Source organism: Notolabrus celidotus, chromosome 23 (assembly GCF_009762535.1).
Source record: "Notolabrus celidotus isolate fNotCel1 chromosome 23, fNotCel1.pri, whole genome shotgun sequence".
Taxonomy (NCBI): domain Eukaryota; kingdom Metazoa; phylum Chordata; class Actinopteri; order Labriformes; family Labridae; genus Notolabrus; species Notolabrus celidotus.
The window spans coordinates 11,837,907-11,856,308 of record NC_048294.1 but is presented as its reverse complement, the minus strand read 5'-3'; the positions used below and the strand labels follow the sequence as shown (position 1 = coordinate 11,856,308).

The window sequence follows — 18,402 nt, the reverse complement described above, 5'->3', positions numbered from 1 at the left end:
TTTATTAGAGCAGAGGAGGCTGTGCGACATATCATTTGCATGGTTAATATAAATATTCAACTCAAATCCATCTGATTCGCTCGTTTTCTCATTAATATTGAGCAGCGTCACAGATACAGCCAATGGAAATAGAGAAATGAAGCTTCTCAGAATAATTTCAACAAAACCCTCCCAGGTTCCGATGTTAGCCGATTCTACCCGAGGTGAATTTCTCCCCTCAGAGCAAAAATAAAAAAAATCTCTGTTCTCCCGTTCGTCTCGCTCTAGATCAGCCTGGGCTCTAAGAAAAGAGGCTCAGGGCTGAGGCCTGTAAAGTGCTTTGATTAAACACGAGGAAACAGACGTAATATATGATATTTTCATCTCGCATGACTGTAAAAGGGATTATTTTTCTCCTACATTTGGAACACACTAACTCGCCGCTTCTTCGTCCGCTGGGTTTTTTCCGTCTCCGGGACTTTCTCACAAGCCTCGGACTCCCCTACGAGCCATGGCCGGGTACTGGAGTGGATTTCCCGCACGCTGTACAGGAAACAGTCGGGGAAGCCTTAAGTGTCATTTTAACGTTTGCTCCTCAGCAATGTTTGACTTATTTTACACAATCGGGTTCATCGTGTCAACTTGTATGTGCTTCCATTGTTATATTAGCTCTAATGTTTTAATATTTTTGTACAAATGTTGGACTTTGTCGTAGGCCACGTTTCGAAAGCTGTGGTTTTGGCGGTTAAGAAATGTTATTTTACAGCTCTTTTAAACAGATAACTCAGTCATGATTCTTTAAAATGGTAATTTAACAACATATTGTCGAATATACTGATAACCTATTAATGTTTAAATGCTGCCTTTTTAACAGAAACGTTACACAGCTTATGGTGTGTACAGTAGGTCGAACGTTAATATCCTTTCCTTGTTGTTTATTATAATATACATTTATTGTGTATAGTTAACCTCACTTAATGTCGATATAAGCTGTTTTTATGTTGTTATATCTGTTGATATCATTCTGTTATAATCTAATGGTTTAACGTTAGCTCTTTACAGGATGCTACCTCGGTTAGCTAACAGATTATTCTCAGCTCGTAAATCTGCTTTTCTTTCGTTACCAACAAACTTTTTAAAGTCTTAATGTTGTTATAAGTGTTTTTACGTGGCACTTGCAGTATGGAATACGCGTTAATTAACTTAATTACTTAAATAAGACTGCCATGGCTTATGTTGTAGAACCAACATGGCGGATATGCTTCTTGTTGTGAGAGAGAAAAAGATGGAGTCTGGAATATTCTTCTCCGCTAACTTCACCCACTGAAAAGCTCCACAGTCCAAGAAAACAGCTATAATAATAATATAGCTCCTTATGTCACTGTAGTATCTTGTGTAAGTTTCAGGATACACGGTTTTGGACTAGCTTAGAAGTTTTGCCGGCTGGTATTTAATACTCTTCGTCGTTGTTGGAGCCATTTTGCCAGCTTACTATACTACGTGCATATTTGTCTCTTATTTCACAGATAAACTTGCTTCTGATTTCTGAATATGTTACAGTACAAACACAGTCACACATTGGGTATCCACAGCCTCATAGAATGCTCAATCCTTTATTTAAAGTTTGGGTATTACAGTTTAAGCATTAATCTCGTCTAAACGGACTAGGAAATACCATTAGCTTGTTACACAATGGATTTATCCGGTTAGCTCTTCTTAACGTTAAGGGAAGAGGATTAGAAACATTTGATAGCTGAATAAACATCCAAAAGCACCTCCATTGTCTCATTCAAGCAGTGTTGTGGTATGTGCACACAGCAGAGTAAACTATGTACATGTTGACCCTTTGTGTATTTTGTCTTCATACATAACATAACAAAGTTCAGGGATGATCCACCTCATTATTCAAATGGTAAGATTGTACAATTTTGAGCTATTACATGTAATGACTTACTGTGCTGTACACAACATGTCATATAATGTTGCTCCTTTTAGTTAAATAAAGATATTAAACAAACAACAGACTGTGTTTGTGTTATTTACATGAGAACTTTGTGTCCTACAGGCATTCTACTGTTTTATGTGCTTCTATCCTGCATGAACATGCCTCTTGCCATAGTGTCTTTTTTTTTTTTGGCAGGTCTAGTAGCAGTAGGGGGACAGCATCAGTGGAGTCCAGCAGCGAGGATAGATGCCACATCTGCTGTATCCTTAAGGAGTTTATTATTATTATATATGAAGGCTACAAAGAACTGTGAGCATGCCAGGTTAAAAAATGCATAGAGGAATGTGACAGTAAATCACTTTGTTCACCATGTGCCATGCAATACCATGACTATACAAAGGAATCATTATTGACCAGCTGGCTCCCTCCTCTGGCTCATATGGAGAATGATCGGCGCTGCAGATTGCACAACCGAATTTTCAATGCGGAAGTGAGTACAACATGTTGTCAAAAGTGCTCCCTCTACTGCTGAAAGGAGGTTAGTGCATACAGGCGGGATATTTGTGGCAATGCATAAGAATCAGAATCAGCTTTATTGGCCAGGTATGCTTGAACACACAAGGAATTTGACTTAGGTAAACTGTGCTCACTTTGTACAAGGCATAAGAATAAGGCATACAAATAAGAATAAAATAACAATAACAATAACATCAGCTATAAATACAAAAGAACAACAAATATGCATGACTAATATGTAATGGCTAAAAAGAGATTACGATGGTTGGTGTTGAATCTTGTTGCCACTGCTTTGTTTTAGCACAGCAACCCCTGAAATCATTGCTCCAACTCCAACTTTCATATCCAAGTGAAATCTGTTCACTCATTCACTTGGAGTGTATGCAAACATCTCATAAATAGTCTTCAGATCACTGCTGTCTTGCTGTAATGACAGACTACACGTTGACAAGAAACTGTAACACTCATGAGTACATACAGTACGTTATTGTTCAAGAACATTAACTTCAGGCCTTTGTTAATGTGCTTTTAGTATTTCCATTTTATGTTTCTTCAAACATTTTGGAAGTACTCTTGTACATTTATGTAGCTTTTGATGTTCCCTCTTTATAGACTTGATGTTCAGTGATATTCATTAGATATGAAAATTGATGTTTTCAAGATTTTATGTCATCAAAATTGATAGAACTATCTTATTCCTGACCACATACAGTAATATTTTGTCAATCTCAGTAAATAGTTAATGCCATTCTCTTAAAAAAAAAAAACCTCTATCATTAGGCAAGGCAACTTTATTTGTATATCATATTTCATACACGAGTGCAACTCAATGTGCTTTACATTAAAACATTAAAAGCATTGAAAACATTCAGACAAGCATAAAAGAACACAATTAAAATGACAAATATAATAATAAACAAAGAATTAGAAATATATTAAAAGTAAAGTTGAAATAAGCTACAATTGGAAGGCAGTGGCAAATAAAAAAGTTTAATCTTTGATTTCAAAGAGGTAAGAGTTGGAGCGGGCCTACGGCTTTCAGGGAGTTAAACACTGCTTCACCATGTTTCGTTCTGACTCTCAGGGCTGAAAGCAGACCAGTGCCTGATGACCTCAGAGGTCCAGATGGTTCATACAGTAGCAGCAGGTCAGCAATGTATTTTGGGTCTAAACCATTTACTGCTTTATAAACCATCAGCAGGATTTTATAGTCTATCATTAGTGTCTTTATCTCTTCAAATGCTAGGATAGTAACAAAATATTTTGTGTGGTTGGTTTTGTTTTCACATTGATGTAGTGTTAATAAATTCAAGTAATTATTCTGAACTTTTTGTTCCTGCTGAACATGCAAACTTGTGTATCTAGGGGGAGCTCTAGCCTGGAGTTGTCATGGCCTGACCCTGAGTGTGCATCTCTTCAGGGGTAAAGAGAGGGAGGAACCCAGACAGGCAGGTGCGTAGCATGAGAGGAGGAGCCAACAATATTTTGATTCCATTTATGAAGCCTGATTAGCATTACTTTAGAATAAAATAACATGCTTGGATTTATTCAGTTTATTATATATAAAAGTAACCTGTGTGGTATTGCCTCTTTTAAATTTGTTAAGCCTTTTTTTTCACATGGATATAACTCTTCACAAGCTAAGACTAAGCTAACATGTTATAAACGTTTTGATGCTGCTCTTTAGATGAAGAAGTGCTGCTAGATAGAGATGTGGGCACTTGTAAAACTTGTGAAGCAGATACTAGATGCTCATTGCTTTAAAAAATAATTGATCCCAGTCCACTGTAGTTGTGCAATTAGGAGAAAATAGTGCTGTATACAACTTACATTTTTTCAGGAAATCATTTTAACCTGTAGAACTTTTTTTTTTCTCTTTTAACTTTTTTTATTGAGTTTTCCATAGACTTAATCATGATACATTTTGCTTGCAGCATAGATTGCTGGCAAACACATACAAAAAAAAAACACAGAACAGCTTCTGCAGTATTTAAGGTTGCCATTCCCCTTCCATGCCCCACCCTACCCTGACCCCGCCCTCCCTTCAACCCCACATCCCAGATTTTACATAATATGTAGGTAAGCAAAAGAGGAAATAAGATAATTCATTAGTAAAAATATAAATAACAATAATAAATAAGTAAACACACACAGACACAGAAAAATAATAATAATAATAATAATAAAAAAATAAATCAAAAATAAATAATTTAAGAAATTGGAATTTGATTTGAAATTGAAAAGTGAGAAAGTAAATGAATTTAAAAAAATAAAATGAAACAAATTTTTTTTAATAAAAGGTTTGCATTTTTCACTTTAGCACTACAAACCCTTCAATTTTAGTCCACATGAGTGAACTGAGAAATATTTCCAGCTGCTTACTTTCTTTCTGTTTTGAGTTATTACTGTATCATTTTCAACAACTATTTTTCTCATTCACAGTCAGCCCTCAGTGCAGACATTACACCCACAAAATAAGAGTTTATTTGGGGTGTTCTGATCAGTCATAACATTGTCAACAAAGACTGTTTTTTTTGTGATGTTCATGAGCGCAAATTTGAGGTGTCATGGATTATTATACCGACCAAAACCCCCCCAAAATCTTTAGTTTGTGTGTATTTCCTCTTTAGTTATACACCAGGATGTTGTTTTGTTATAAGAATGGGTGACGCAGGGTTGGAGGCATGCTCTCTCTAAGAGCTCTTTAGAACAGGCCGGCCCATTTCTGTCTGCAGGAGAATGTCCTGTTCTTTGGGTGTTTGTTTTGGCTGATGTCAGCCCCTGCCAAGCGTCTTCATCTTTCTTTCATCCTTCCTTTTATCATCCACACACCCTTTCAGACCTTCCAAATTCTGGTCTCTTCTTGTCTACACAGGGTTCTTTGTAGTCGGCTCATTTGTGGAGTGCAGACTGGAGTAGGAATGTTAAGTCATCTAGTATTTGACTCAGACGATACACCAGGAGTTTTGCTGGAGATCTATGCTTTGTTAAGGTTTCTTTCAGCCTCTTCCTGGAACTATCTGGGTGCTAAATTAATTGCTCTTGATCCCACCTCGCGTTGCAATCGGCTTAGTGCTAATCTGGGGTTCTCACAGTGCAGCCAAGTCTCGTCCAGGCGATCCTGCTGCACTGAGCTGTCCACTGCTCTCTTCTCCCAAGGTTGTGACCCCTGGCGCAGTCTTTCACACTCCACTTTGCCAAACCACCAATTCTTTCACCCCCAATTTTCCCACCACCATAGCATTGGCAGCTTGATTTGAACATTTTCTACCCTTGTTTCTGCACAGGTCACATCTGCTCTTCCTTCCTCATAGAATGGTTTTCCTTACTTTTCGGAACCTCCCACTTACACTCTTAACCCCTTCTCATCTTCCCCACCTTGCTGCTTCTTTCATCCCTCTCTGTGTTGAACACTAAGCCTCGGAGGTGGCCACATCATGCTGCCTGCAGCGGCTCTCTCCTGGCAATACCGCTCACCCTGCCTCTTTCCCTCTTGCCTTACTTTTCTTGTGATTAGTTTCTCTGCTGTGCTGCTGTTTTGTTTCTTTTGGCATGACGCCATCGCCTTCAACCATCTGCTTCACTTTCTTTTCTTTTTTTTACTGCCATCCTTTTTGGTTTCATCTGATCATACTGAACTTATTAGAGATGTATTCATCTATTTTTGATCACAGGATAGGGTAACCTCATGTAGCTGTTGCTTGAAACCCTGTCGCCTCGTTCTTTTCTGTCTCTCTTTGCGTGATTATCTCAGTTCCTTGTCTTTCCGAGAGGTTCTGATTAAAGTGTCTGTGTGCTATTTAAAGAGGCGTGCAGAAACACAGGGTTGTTTACAGTGCCCAGAAAATACAGGCTGTCTAGAAACAGGAAGTACCATCGCCCCGAAGCGCAGCAGCACACAGCGTCAGCCAACATGCAGCCACTTCCTCCTCCTCCTCCTCCTCCTCCTCCTCATGGCTGAACAGAGGCTCCAGCAAAACAACCCTCATGCTTATCAGAGAATTATGCACCCCTCCCCTCTGCTGCCCGTCCCGCTGAATGGTGCACATACACAGCAGGCTTTTCACCCCTCCACTATGTCCTATCTGGCTTTCTCTTATTCTCATATGCCTACGGCCCCCCCTCCCTCTCCCTCAGACTCTCTCTCTTCGCCAGTACAGCATGCCTGAGTAGCTGCCTGGAGATGAAGGAGCTAATTAATTTGATTTAGCCGTCCTCTCTCTCTCTCTGGCAGTGGAAAAACCAGCCGTCCGTCCCCCCTCCCTCCTCCGCAACGTATCAGGCACCCCTCCCAGATGATTTTCCACCTATCCTTTCCAGTCTCCTTTGGCAACGTCCACACTCCGAACCCTCTCTTCCTCTTCTCCTTCGCTTTTTTTTCCCTTCTTGTTACACAACCATATTCTGCCAGCAGTTTATTGCATACCAAACTTATCATAAATTGCATGCCAAATGTTACTCTCTCCTGTGGCCTACCCTTATCTCGCTCCTTTTCCTTTCTTTTTTTGCATTTCAATTCTCGTGTGTGCACAGGGACGGTCGTGTGACTCAGCAGTGTTTCCCTGCTCTCACAAACATGCTTGTTATAGCTCAGTAAATCTGCCTCAGGGATCTGAAACAGAAACGGAAAAGTCAGACTGCGTGTGATGAAAACCCATCGCTGTCATTTGATCCTCTGATGGAGCCGCCTATTGAGGTGTATTTCACAAGTCTTAACAAAGCCATACACCTGTCTCACATCATTCGTCTCAGTAACTCTTCAAATCCTTCCTGTACTTTCAAACAGGATACAAACATACTCACAACTTTGCAGATTATGTTCATCTGCGTAGGACTATATCCAATGTGTGTCGAATGAGTCCTTCGGTGTTGTCTCACAGGCAAGGGGAGGTGCAGTGTTGAACTCACTGACCTCTCTGAAGTTAAACCCAAAAAGCAAACCATGCCTGAACTTCATTTCAGCTATAGCAGCCGGAGTTTTTGATTCCCAAAACTTGTCTATTCACCTGTCCAGTTGTGTTACGTCAATCTGGTTCCAACCAGGTCACCCATGTAGTCAATTTGCCCTCACGTTATTTGAAAAAGTTTAAAAGTACTGCAGAGATAAATGTGTCCTGTACTTTACAAGAATTAAAGATCAAATCAATTCCGCCAGTGCCCATGATATGCAGTATATCCAGTCTTATTGCACAACCAGCAACCAGTCAAATCTGTGTTTGTAATCCCCTGTAGGTGTCCTTTCTAGCAGCAAGGGTATCATTCGGCTGCACAAATGAGAAAGCAAAACATGAAGTTCACATCTGCCTTGATGAGTTGCATGCATACAGTTAAAGACCTTGATGTTTTATCTGAGAAGCGTCAGCCTTTGCAGATAAATAACAAATCTTTACAGCCTGTCCGGATATTGCAACACAGCTTTACACAGATGCTACTTTTGAAGCAATCTATAAACATATTTGTAGAGCACTATTTCTAAATGTATAATTAGCAGGAACTAATCTCTAAAGCTTCAAATAGAAACAGTGCACTTAATATTTAATGACAGAAAGGCATTGTTGCATTGACCTCTGGGTAGGAAGTTTTTTCTCTGCTGCAGTGCGGACCATGTGATTTCACATGTTTCCACAGGAGAAAGGATGTCAGCTCAAAACTCTATATAAACTCTCGTATTTGATTTGCTTTATATTTTTTTCTGGCCTGGGTTTTAACATTATGCTGGAATAGTTAGAGTTTGATTTTAAAAAAAGTATTGAAAATGCCTATTGGACATACATTTGGCACATGATTCTTAGCAGCAAAACCATCATAGTTGAAGGTTGTCATCAGTCTTTTAAAGGCTGCCTACTTAATACTTAATTGACTTCACACTTCATGTGGAAAGGATTACATCTTATTGTTTTTGCTAATGCAGATAAAGTTTGACAGACAAGTGGTTCTAAAACAAGAGTTTTTAGATTGCTCAACGCTCATATGTGAGGGAGGTATTCTGAGAACATGACATACCCCGTGTTAACATTTGTCAAAGTAGAAAAAAAATACCTGTGGTGAAGTTATCTGAACGCTTTGTACCAATCACTGTTTGTATATTAATGAACATTGCACCCACCGTAAAAAGTGAAGCCAAAATACTGCCTCGGGGAAGCACAGATATATTGAGCTGGGGGCTTAACTTGGACCCAAGGCAAAGTTCAGAAGCATTCTAGCTGATGGAGCCTCATGACTAAAGGCTAAATCCCACCAGAGCCATGTCCGGTCCGTCTCCGATCCGTCTCGGCACCGGATCTGCTAGGTTTCTATCTAGTCAATCTGTTAACCCCCACAGGATCCGCTCTGTTGCGTTCCGGCTGCGTCTCTGAGCTGGCAGGTCGGAACGCAACGGATCAGATACACAAGACTTCTATTTTTCCCGGATGCCGGAACACGACGCATCAATTCAGCACAGAGCAGATGGAGTGGGACAGGAAGTCAAGCGCCAAAACAAATTAATCTGCTGCATTGTCAGAATAAAACACTCAGTGATATCGTTAGATCGTTTTTAACTTAACTATGACAAAAAAAATGTAATTTAGAGCGGAAACCAGGCCTGGAGTCAACAGGTCAGAGGTTTTCAGAGGCTGATAAAGACAACATGGATGAGGAGAGGAGGAGGACAATCCTTAATTCATTGATTGCTGCAGGAAAACCTCGGTCACATGACTCCAGCTGTCCGGCGGTCCTGCTCAGTGCTGCATTCCGAAAACACAACCGGTGAGTGTTGACGGACGAGAGAGAACGGGGCTGGACCGCAGCGGATCAGAGACGGACCGGACACGGATCTGGTGGAAGTCCAGTGTAACACTTCGCCCGATTGGCTAACCAAAACACAAGTGTAACTTTAAGTTTTGGCTTTACTTTGGGGGAGCTGTTGTGTTGTCCATGTCTTGATTAAGTCTGTGGTATGAATTTGTGAGCTGTTTTCTATTTCAGGGCATTTTTTTCAGCATTACATGTTTGAAAGATAATTTAAGGAAACACATCCACTGAGACCCATATTTGTGTTTCTGCTGATTAATCTACCAGACTGTACTTCAGACTATAAAAGTTTCAGTGGAACTTGACATTTAACCTTCTTTACGAATGGGTTTTGACTCACGCAGCCTCTACAGTTCGATTAATGTGGACTTACGACTTCTTATTTGAGTGTGGTTTTGTGGTTTATTGCTACCTAAGGTGTTGTTTTGCAGCAGCTTTCAGTGGTCTTGAGGAAGAACTATTCACATGAAAGCACTTTTGCAACGAGAGCTCTTCATATGGGAGCTGTTTGCTGTTCAGATGTTCTGTTCCGTACTGTTGGATTGCTGCCCTAACATTTGTTTTCATAAACAACTGAGACGTGTTAGCTAAGGACAAGCTCCAGCACGCTCATCTTTTTCTATTTCAAGGGAGGTTTCATCATGTTGGTCTTTGCACCGCCCCTCTGTCTTTAAGACAATACTGAGGGCTTAGAAACCTTTTAATATGCCCCTGTGTGTGTGTTTGATGACTAATGTAAACATTTTTCATGCTTATCTGTTCATGTACATGCAGGAAATTCATGTGCTGTGGTTCCACTCTGCCTCTTTGCGCTCACATTTCTGTGCACAGGCCACAGAAACAGGAGCCGCTGCGTCGACCTCACAAAGCCGCTGCTTCCTCTTTAAGAAAACCTCTGTCATTTGAACTCCTCAAGCGTCGATTGACTTCCCACTTTGATCTCAGTCCAAGTCAGCTGGAGAGCAGGTTAGTCATCCCTTTTTTTTGAGATCACTGAGGATGTTTACTAACCCTTGAGCATGCCTCAGGATATATTCACACACATGTATTATTAAGGATTCATAGGCGTCTAAGATGAAACGTTGTACAAAGAGTTGACTCATGTAACTGTCATCATCATTACACCAAACTTGATTCAAAGTAACAATGTGCCAAATGAAAGCCAAATGAAGACTTGATACTTAATATGAATCACAAACACAGCTTGTGTCTAATTTTACACATCCAGTCCTTAAATGCAGTGAAACTAAAACAGCCTGACCGATGCCATGACTCTGCAGTTTGGGATCAGGATGGGATGGTGAACTCTGTGAACTCCTTTCCTTATCAGTTATAATATGACCATCGCACTCATCTGTCTAGCTAAAAATAACACATTTCATGGGTCTATGAGGTGCCACTGTAAGCAGAATTATATCACCCTCAATTGACTTATATCACCCCAGTATTGACTTGGTTCAAAAGCCTAATTTTTCTCCTTTAAAGCTGGGGTTGGTAGTCAGATATAGTTACACTTTTTGTTATACTGGTTAAAATTATCTTTATGTCCCGATGGCAATCAATACATAATGTGTTCTTAAAAAAAGAGCTTAAAAAAGCTGCTATCTACAGCCGCAGTAAACCTGGGAAAACACCAACCAATCCCTGCCTTTAGGTTCCAATTTATGAAACCATTCAAATCCCGTCCTGCCGTTCTGCCCGCCTCCTGCACGTACATTTCCCCGGCGTGCACTCTCCGTCCCCTGCCTCTGCTTCTCCTGACTCTATTTACTGCCACTCTCGCTCGACCTCGGGCCTGTCAGCTGATTGATATTCACGGAGAATTATAACCAGGCACCGCAATTACATTCTACTCTCATAGCACAGGTTCTAGATATCCTCTATAATTGGTGTGTTGCAACTGCACATTAATGTTGGCAACTGTCAAATGTTTTTCACTTCATACTGATCATGTGTGCATGTGTCCTGATGCAGCGTTTATCATAACTCAAAGAAACAGTCTGCAGGGTGTCCTCTAACATCCAGAAGAAGTCAGAGAATTTTATATGATTTTCAGAGACTGTATCAAACCTGGTTGTTGCCACTGTCGGTCATTGGTTTCATGGACTGTTTTTACCAAGTTATCTAAACACAGTGGCTCAAAGCTAGAGAAATAGCATACATTTATCCAGAAGGAAGAATGAGATTCTATCTCTTGTGGTAGCTGACAGCCATTGTTTATGTATTAGGCAAAAAAGTTAAGAGAGTTTGTGGTACGCAACAAATCTTGGGTGGGTATGTGTGAGTCAACAAGAGAACCAGGTCAAGACCTGGTCTTACCATAACTGGAGCCAGTGGTTTTCTCTGCTTAGAAATGCCCAGTTACTCTGACATTTGTGCACAAACCCCTGAGAACATGCACACATTTTGAGACACAAAAAGAATGCACTAACTAGCCAGTAACTGTACACAAACGCTGAAACCTGCTTAAATGCTTAAATTCACTTAGAAAAAAATAAACAAGAAGCCGGAGTTTGAACTGCTTCCTAATACAGTTAACCCAAGCGGCAACCTCTGGTCTCAAACTATGAAGCCCATGTGGAAGTGTTATAAACTGCAGTTCATCGAGAATCTGCTTGAGGCTGGCTGCAGAAACATCGTAAACCACATAGACTCCAATTCAAAAAAGACGATCTTTGCAGCATTAATAAACATGTTCACAGACTGGTTCAAAAAACAGCTTGGCTCTACGTAGCTAATTTCTCTATCGGCACACACTGTACGGGGGGTGAATTTTTTTCTTACGTGACAGTTCAGTAGATATTAAGAGTTACAAGTTTATGCCCAAATAAGGACATGACTGACTTGACTCCCGGATGGGAACACAAAGCTGTTGGCTAGTAAGCTCAAACGCTGCCTCTTTACGTCACACTTTGACTGGTTGAGTTCTGCATTTCCAATATGGCTGCCGCTGTCGATTGGCTTCAAAACAGCGCTCAGGAACAGATGAGTGACGTAATGGATACTAAGTCCATTATTTATACAGTCTATGGTGTAAATAGGCTTTGACTCACTTTTGGAGATGGCCTTAAGTGGCTATTTGAGGAACTGCTTTGTATGCACTCCAGTGTTTTCATCTCTGAACGTTGGGACTTAGGATTGTTAATTCTTTTACCTTAAACATTTAGTTTATTCTTAAAAAAAGTTAAGTGTACTGTAGAAAAGAAATCTGTTTCGAACCACATCCTGCATTTAAACCATGCTGATATATCATGAAGGCCTGGAACTGTATTTAATACTGATCTTAAGATTCAGTTAAACAGTTTTTCCAATTCTCCGGTTCAGTATTAAAAGTCTCTGTTAGCAAACGGTTTCAATTTTCCACCAAGATGGCTTCCTTCGCTCCTCTATCTTTGTATATTCAGATGTGTGTGTCGCTTGGTAGCACTGCATGAAAGCTATGATCACGTTTAGCCAAACATTCATGAAAAGGGACGGCTGGACAACGAGGGTGCCTCTGAATACAGAGTTTGTGTCTGGCTGAAACCATGGGACAATGCCAGCACACATGTGTGGACCAAGCAGCCACACTCCCTGAACACACACACACACACACACACACACACACACACACACACACACACACACACACACAGACTATTGTCTTTGCCAACGGGCAATCTGTTTCACACACACCCTCTCTCTCTCTTTCTTTTGCTCCGTCTTTTCACACAGGCATAATGTTACTCTTAGATTTAATTTTACTGTCCTGTCCTGAATCGACTCACAACTGCTGTCAAGCGTCCCGTCCAAACACACCCAGCATGCTTTAAAAACGTGCAGGAGTGCATGAGAGAGGACGGGGAGGGGAAGGGGAAGAAAAAAAAAAAGTTCGTCCAACTCCAAGAGCCAGAGAGGTCACAGGCACAACACCCAATCCCAGAGCGGTTCCCATGGAGACAAGAGTGGCAGCGTACAATGAGGGTGGGAGAGAGTGATGAAAGAGAGGGAGAGAGGGAAAGGGCAGGGGAAGAGTAGGAGGAGGGCGGGTTGTTGGCGTCAAGGTTCAGTTGGTGGGTACTCTGGGGTGGAGGTGGGGAGGGGGGTCCACTCAAAGGGACAGTGAGAAGTATGATGGTGTTACAGCAAAACAGATCTGGAACATTCTTCAACCCCTCCGCTCATTTTTCTGCCGTCCCGTTCCAGCTGATAGAAAACCTCCTGATCTTAAGGCCTCTCGGTGGCGCGCAGGCGACAAAAAAGAGATTTGTGGAATTTCCACTGAGCATGACGTGCGTTTCCGAGAGCAACCGGAACGAAGAGGGTTGTTGTTGTGGGGCATTTTGCATGGTTACGGATGATTCTGGAGGGGTTTCCAGCTGCAGGTCTCGATGGCGGTGCAGCGGCGCCATAAATCTGGTGGTTCGCATGAAAGCAAAACTGCGCTTGTCACCGTTGCTGTCATTTTAGCCATATATGTCAGAAACACGCTGACCTCAAAGTGGTTAATTGACATGACCAGCAGTGCTACTGATAGCACTTGAACGCTTTTAACTGTGGGCATGGACAATAGAGGAGTCTCCCTGCCCTAGTTTCTGTCCTTGTCAGTCCACTTTCATCCCCTTCCCTCTTTTAAAGAGGTACTTAACAGTTTTTTCAAATGATAACCACTTTACTTGTCATGGGAGCACTATCAAGTCTATGAAAACAGTTAAATTATGTTTGGAGGAAACATAAAAAGTTTCAAGAAAATATGATTTGGTTTGGGTGGCGCTCTTGAACGTATCACGGATAAGAGCTTTGAAGAGAAAAAATGGTATCCTTAGGCCTGTTCCTCCAAATCTGCAACAAGGAAGTTGGATTTGTAAGAAACGTGAGATATTTGAGGATGAAGATTTGTGCAATGCATGTGCGAGCTTTGTCATGTGTGAAACTAGTGTTGTTCTGGTTTAACTTTCTCCTGTAGTTATCATCTGGCAAAGAGTATCTGCCACGTTTATGCAAATATAGCAGATAAGTGTTTACTTTGCAGTTTTCAAGATGATAGATATTAATCCATATGTTGACAACTTTTTTTTTTTTTTAAAGTTATGTTTTTGGCCTTTTTGCCTTTATTTTATAGGACAGCTGAAGAGAGACAGGAAAAGTGCGGAGTAGAGAGTGGGGGAAGACATGCAGGAAATGGTCGACCGGCCGGGAATCGAGCCGGCGAACCCTGCGACGAGGACTGTAGCCTCTGTATGTGGGGCGCTTAGACTGCTAGGCCACCAGCACCCCAATAAGGTGGCAACTTTTAACATTATGAAAATCCTTTCATATTACAGGATGTGCAGTGTTTTTGTCTTCATCCCAATGGACGTACGATCATGAAAAGCCTTCCCATGATCCCGTCGAGTTTGGTTCACCTGTACCTGAAGGAACACGCCCTAACAAAATTAGCTTGTTGCTTTGTGTTTGCACGGTGCTATTCTGGGCTGAATGTCCTTCAGGGTAGGAAACTCTGGATGTTGAGGTTAAAGATGTGGGCATTCACCAGCAAGGGAGAGTCAAATGTAGGACCCTATCAAGTTGCACCATGGGAAATGTTGGGAACCAATGAGCTTGACCCAAAGCAGAGACTGTAGGTTCTGGGTATCTCTGTCTCTGCTGCATTGATTTCTCTTTTAAAAATCTCCTGCACGGGACTTCTTTAACTTTATTGGCATGCAGTGCGAAGTTGTTGGTGTACCCCTTTAATGCCTCCATTTTTCCCTCAACTTCACTTGTTTCAACGTGTGTTCCCGTCGGCCATTTGACTACCACTAGTTAGTCCTCTCTCTGTCTCACTTTCCTGCTGTCTCCCTCGCCCTCTCTCCTCTCGCTCCCTGTCTGTGTGTTTGTCCGTCTGTCCTTGTGCCCAGGTTTTTTGAGTTGGCGTGGTTCCTGTTTGTTTTCAGCCATTTTGGGGACTTGCAGTGCTCGTAACAAACTGCTTAAATGGCGTCCTCTTGCTTGCTTGCTCTCCCACTCTGTCTCCCTCTGCCTCTCCCTCCCTCTCCCTCCCTATCGCTGGGCTTTGTGTATATAAAGTAGTGTGTGCATGTGTGTGCGTGTGCATGAGGAGTAAGGGAACAACACTTCCAAATAAAAAGAAGATTGGATTCAGTGGGGGGGTAGAGAGAGGGGGGATTCACTTGCAGGAAAAAAAGAGCAAAAACACTAAGAATCGTGTGTCAGAGGCAAAAACTGTAGAGAGAGAGAGAGGAGTGAGAGAGCAAGGAAAGGGGGAGTGAGTGAGAGAGCAAGCAAGTTCGAGTGTGAGAATCGCTCCTGCCCTCTGTCTTCACACACTGCTGCCTGTATGTGTGTGTGTGCGCACCGCCTCTCCCTGCACTCTCTCTCTCTCTCTCTCTCTCTCTCTCTCTCTCTCTCTCTCTCTCTCTATCGCTCTCTGTCCCTCTCTCTCTCTCATACACACTCAGACGTGCGCATACACAGACCAAGGGGGAGAGAGAGAGAGAGAGAGAGGGAGAGGGAGAGAGGGAGTGTGAGGGGAGAGAACACATCGCAGCAGAGATGCAGCAGGAGGTTTTCCGAGGTACGTTCTCTTGTATGCTTGCCTTCCTGAGAGACAGCCAGAGAGAATAAGAGGAAGAGAGGCTGAATTCTGTTGTTTTCCTGCTTGTTTTTCTGCTTCACTCCGCTGCTGTGGCGGTGCTTGCTCCGCGCATGAAGAGGAGGAAAAGGTTTTTATTTTACTGTGCGTGTGTTGGGGCGTGAGCAGTGGTGGGTGTGCGTATTTATGCAGCGTGTTTGTGGAAGCGTATTTGTGTGTGTGTGTGTGTGTCCGTGCAAGGTCTGTCTGTGTATGTGTGTGCCAGTAAAAGGCCTCGTCTCCCTCATCCTCCCCTCTGTTGCTGGCGCACCACGCAGTTCTTTTTCAAGAGCGATGACTCGTTCTAAGATTGTGATGAAACTTTTAATTTATCGAAGCCTCTTGCATCTCTTTGGTTTCTTACCGCAGACGTGGGGCGGTCAGAACATGCCAGAACAGATGTTAGCTTTGTTGTTGGGGTCTTAACATGGTGGGCCAGTCCCCTCACTACTGCCCATGAACTTCCCACCTGCATTAGAGGAAGTGTTTCGGGGAAAAATGGCATGTAGGCAATAGTAAACATCTCCAGTCCCACTGACTGGTCCTGTCTCTTATTTCGGCTATGGGCCGCCCCGTTTGTCCTCCATTTTACCAGCCTGTTGTTTTGCTTGAAGTTGTCTCTTGTGGAGCGGCAGAGGGCATATTCATGTCACCAAACCCTGTTGTTGCTGTCCGAAGCCTTGCTCCTTTTTTTTTTTTTTTTTCCAAAACAACAGAGCATCTGCTGCCAACTACTTCACATTCCTGGTTTTCATGGATGCCAAGCCGAGCCCCCTGCACTCAATGTATGTAACATATGATCCACACTGCCAGAGGACTAGAGGTCATAGGTCAGAAAATAGGAAGTGTAGTTTCTCGCTGTGGTGTCACACAAATGATGTCATCACAGCGGTGGCAGCATTTTTTGTTTCTGTCATTATGTTTGGGGAACACACTGTGTTTTCTGTCAGGGCCTTTTTCAGCCCTGGCATGAAAGTGCAAACATCTAAGTCTTGTAGATTGCAGGACCAAGTTGGAAGACTGCTTGGTTAAATGCAGAAAACATAAAGGATGGGGATGCATCCAGGAAACTGGTGCAGCGCTTCGTCTTCTCATGTGCCATGTACTTGCCGTTTATGGTTTGTGCTCTGGTTCAGCCTTGCTAGTGCTCAAATGTTTCTTGGTTGTATGAGACCGACAACTCCAATGGGGCCTACTCTCCCCCTTAGTAGGGACTCTGTGAAATTGAATATGATTTTGGGGAAATAACCTTAAAAAGGTCACCAGTGTAGTGTTACAGCTCCCCGGGGTTACTTTTTTGGCCTTAATGCCTCCGAAGATTCAGTTGCAGCAAGTGGAGTTTTGTGAATTATGTGCTGGGCTGAGAGCTAACAGAGCATGGAGAGTGTGGTGTTTTCGGGCAGGTTCGCTGGTGCATGGAGCGGCATTCGAAAACACAACAATACGACACTTAGCACGTTGGAACGGGGAGATGAAGGGGCATCCAGGCAGGCATGCTGAGGGAGATCTGAAAGACAAGGAAACCATGAAATGTGAACATAGGAGGAACATGTTTGAAGTTTCCGCTACCCCCCCCTCACACCACCACAGCCACCACCACCACCTCCACTCAACCACTCCCTGACCCATACCAGCTTCCCTTACCCCTTACCTCCTCCCTCCCTCCCTCCCTCCCTCCCTCCCTCCCTCCCTCCTTCCCTCCCTCCATCCCATCTGGCTGGCTCCACCACGCTCTCTTGGCCGGGGGGTTGTGGAGAGTTCAGTAGCTGTTCTTGGTAACGATGCTCCCCCACCCACCCACACACACCCACCCACCTACACACACCCTCATGAGCACACATACACCCCTTTCTTCACAGACCAACTGCTGCTCCAATAGCTGGGGCCCTCTGGCTGCCCCTCACCAGGGAAAAAGCCCAACCGACACCTTCCTCTTCCCTCATGGTCTTCGCCGCTGGCTCACCGGCTGGAACACCGAGGCCCCCCACATTCTGCCTCGCAGGCACTCCCCTTAACCCCCTTACACACACAAACTCAAACGCACACACTGACAGGATGACGGCAAATCACTGGCTTATAAAATCTTGTTTCATCTTCTTTTTATTTGACTATCTTTCTTTTTAGTGATAACAAAAACTGCTTTGACCTGCAGAGCTTCAGGTGTGAGTGTACTCATCAGGCAACTCTAGTTTGTATACACACAGCTTTCTTGTTTTATCCAATGTTTTGGTTGTTTTTACTGTCACGTTAATGACAACACAGTGATCCAGATCATCTCTGAACTGTTGGCTCATTTACGGCATGTCATGTGACCTCCCGTGCTCCATGATGTTATGCCTTAGTGACCTTGGCAACTATTTAGGTTGATGCAATGTTGGCCAAGACTATTAAAAAATGAACCAACTTCTAATTGACAAAAATTGCCCTCTATTGCTTAGATTACTTGGATGCATCTTGCTCAGGAATTTTTTTTTAAGAGGCCTAAGGAACAAACGTTTATAATGAAACATTAAAAAAGCATCATGAGTTTTAATCCTCAATTTTAAAAAAATGGACC

The 18,402-nt window shown here is 42.6% G+C and overlaps 1 protein-coding gene across 4 annotated transcripts in view; it reads left to right on the top strand.

Annotated features, from left to right (window-relative positions):
• The first annotated feature begins 27 nt into the window (after positions 1-27).
• The window catches only part of zbtb4 (zinc finger and BTB domain containing 4), a 29,802-nt gene continuing 11,427 nt past the window's right edge, over positions 28-18,402 (top strand). Inside the window, exons 1-5 of one of the 4 annotated variants that reach the window (XM_034676362.1) lie at positions 28-203; positions 2,120-2,184; positions 2,325-2,414; positions 3,806-3,892; positions 10,007-10,198. The gene's annotated coding sequence lies outside the window, so the exon portion shown is untranslated. Of the gene's footprint in view, positions 204-2,119; positions 2,185-2,324; positions 2,415-3,524; positions 3,588-3,805; positions 3,893-10,006; positions 10,199-15,471; positions 15,789-18,402 lie in introns of those variants that run through there. The other 3 variants (XR_004629927.1, XM_034676365.1, XM_034676364.1) reach the window with 3 other exon arrangements.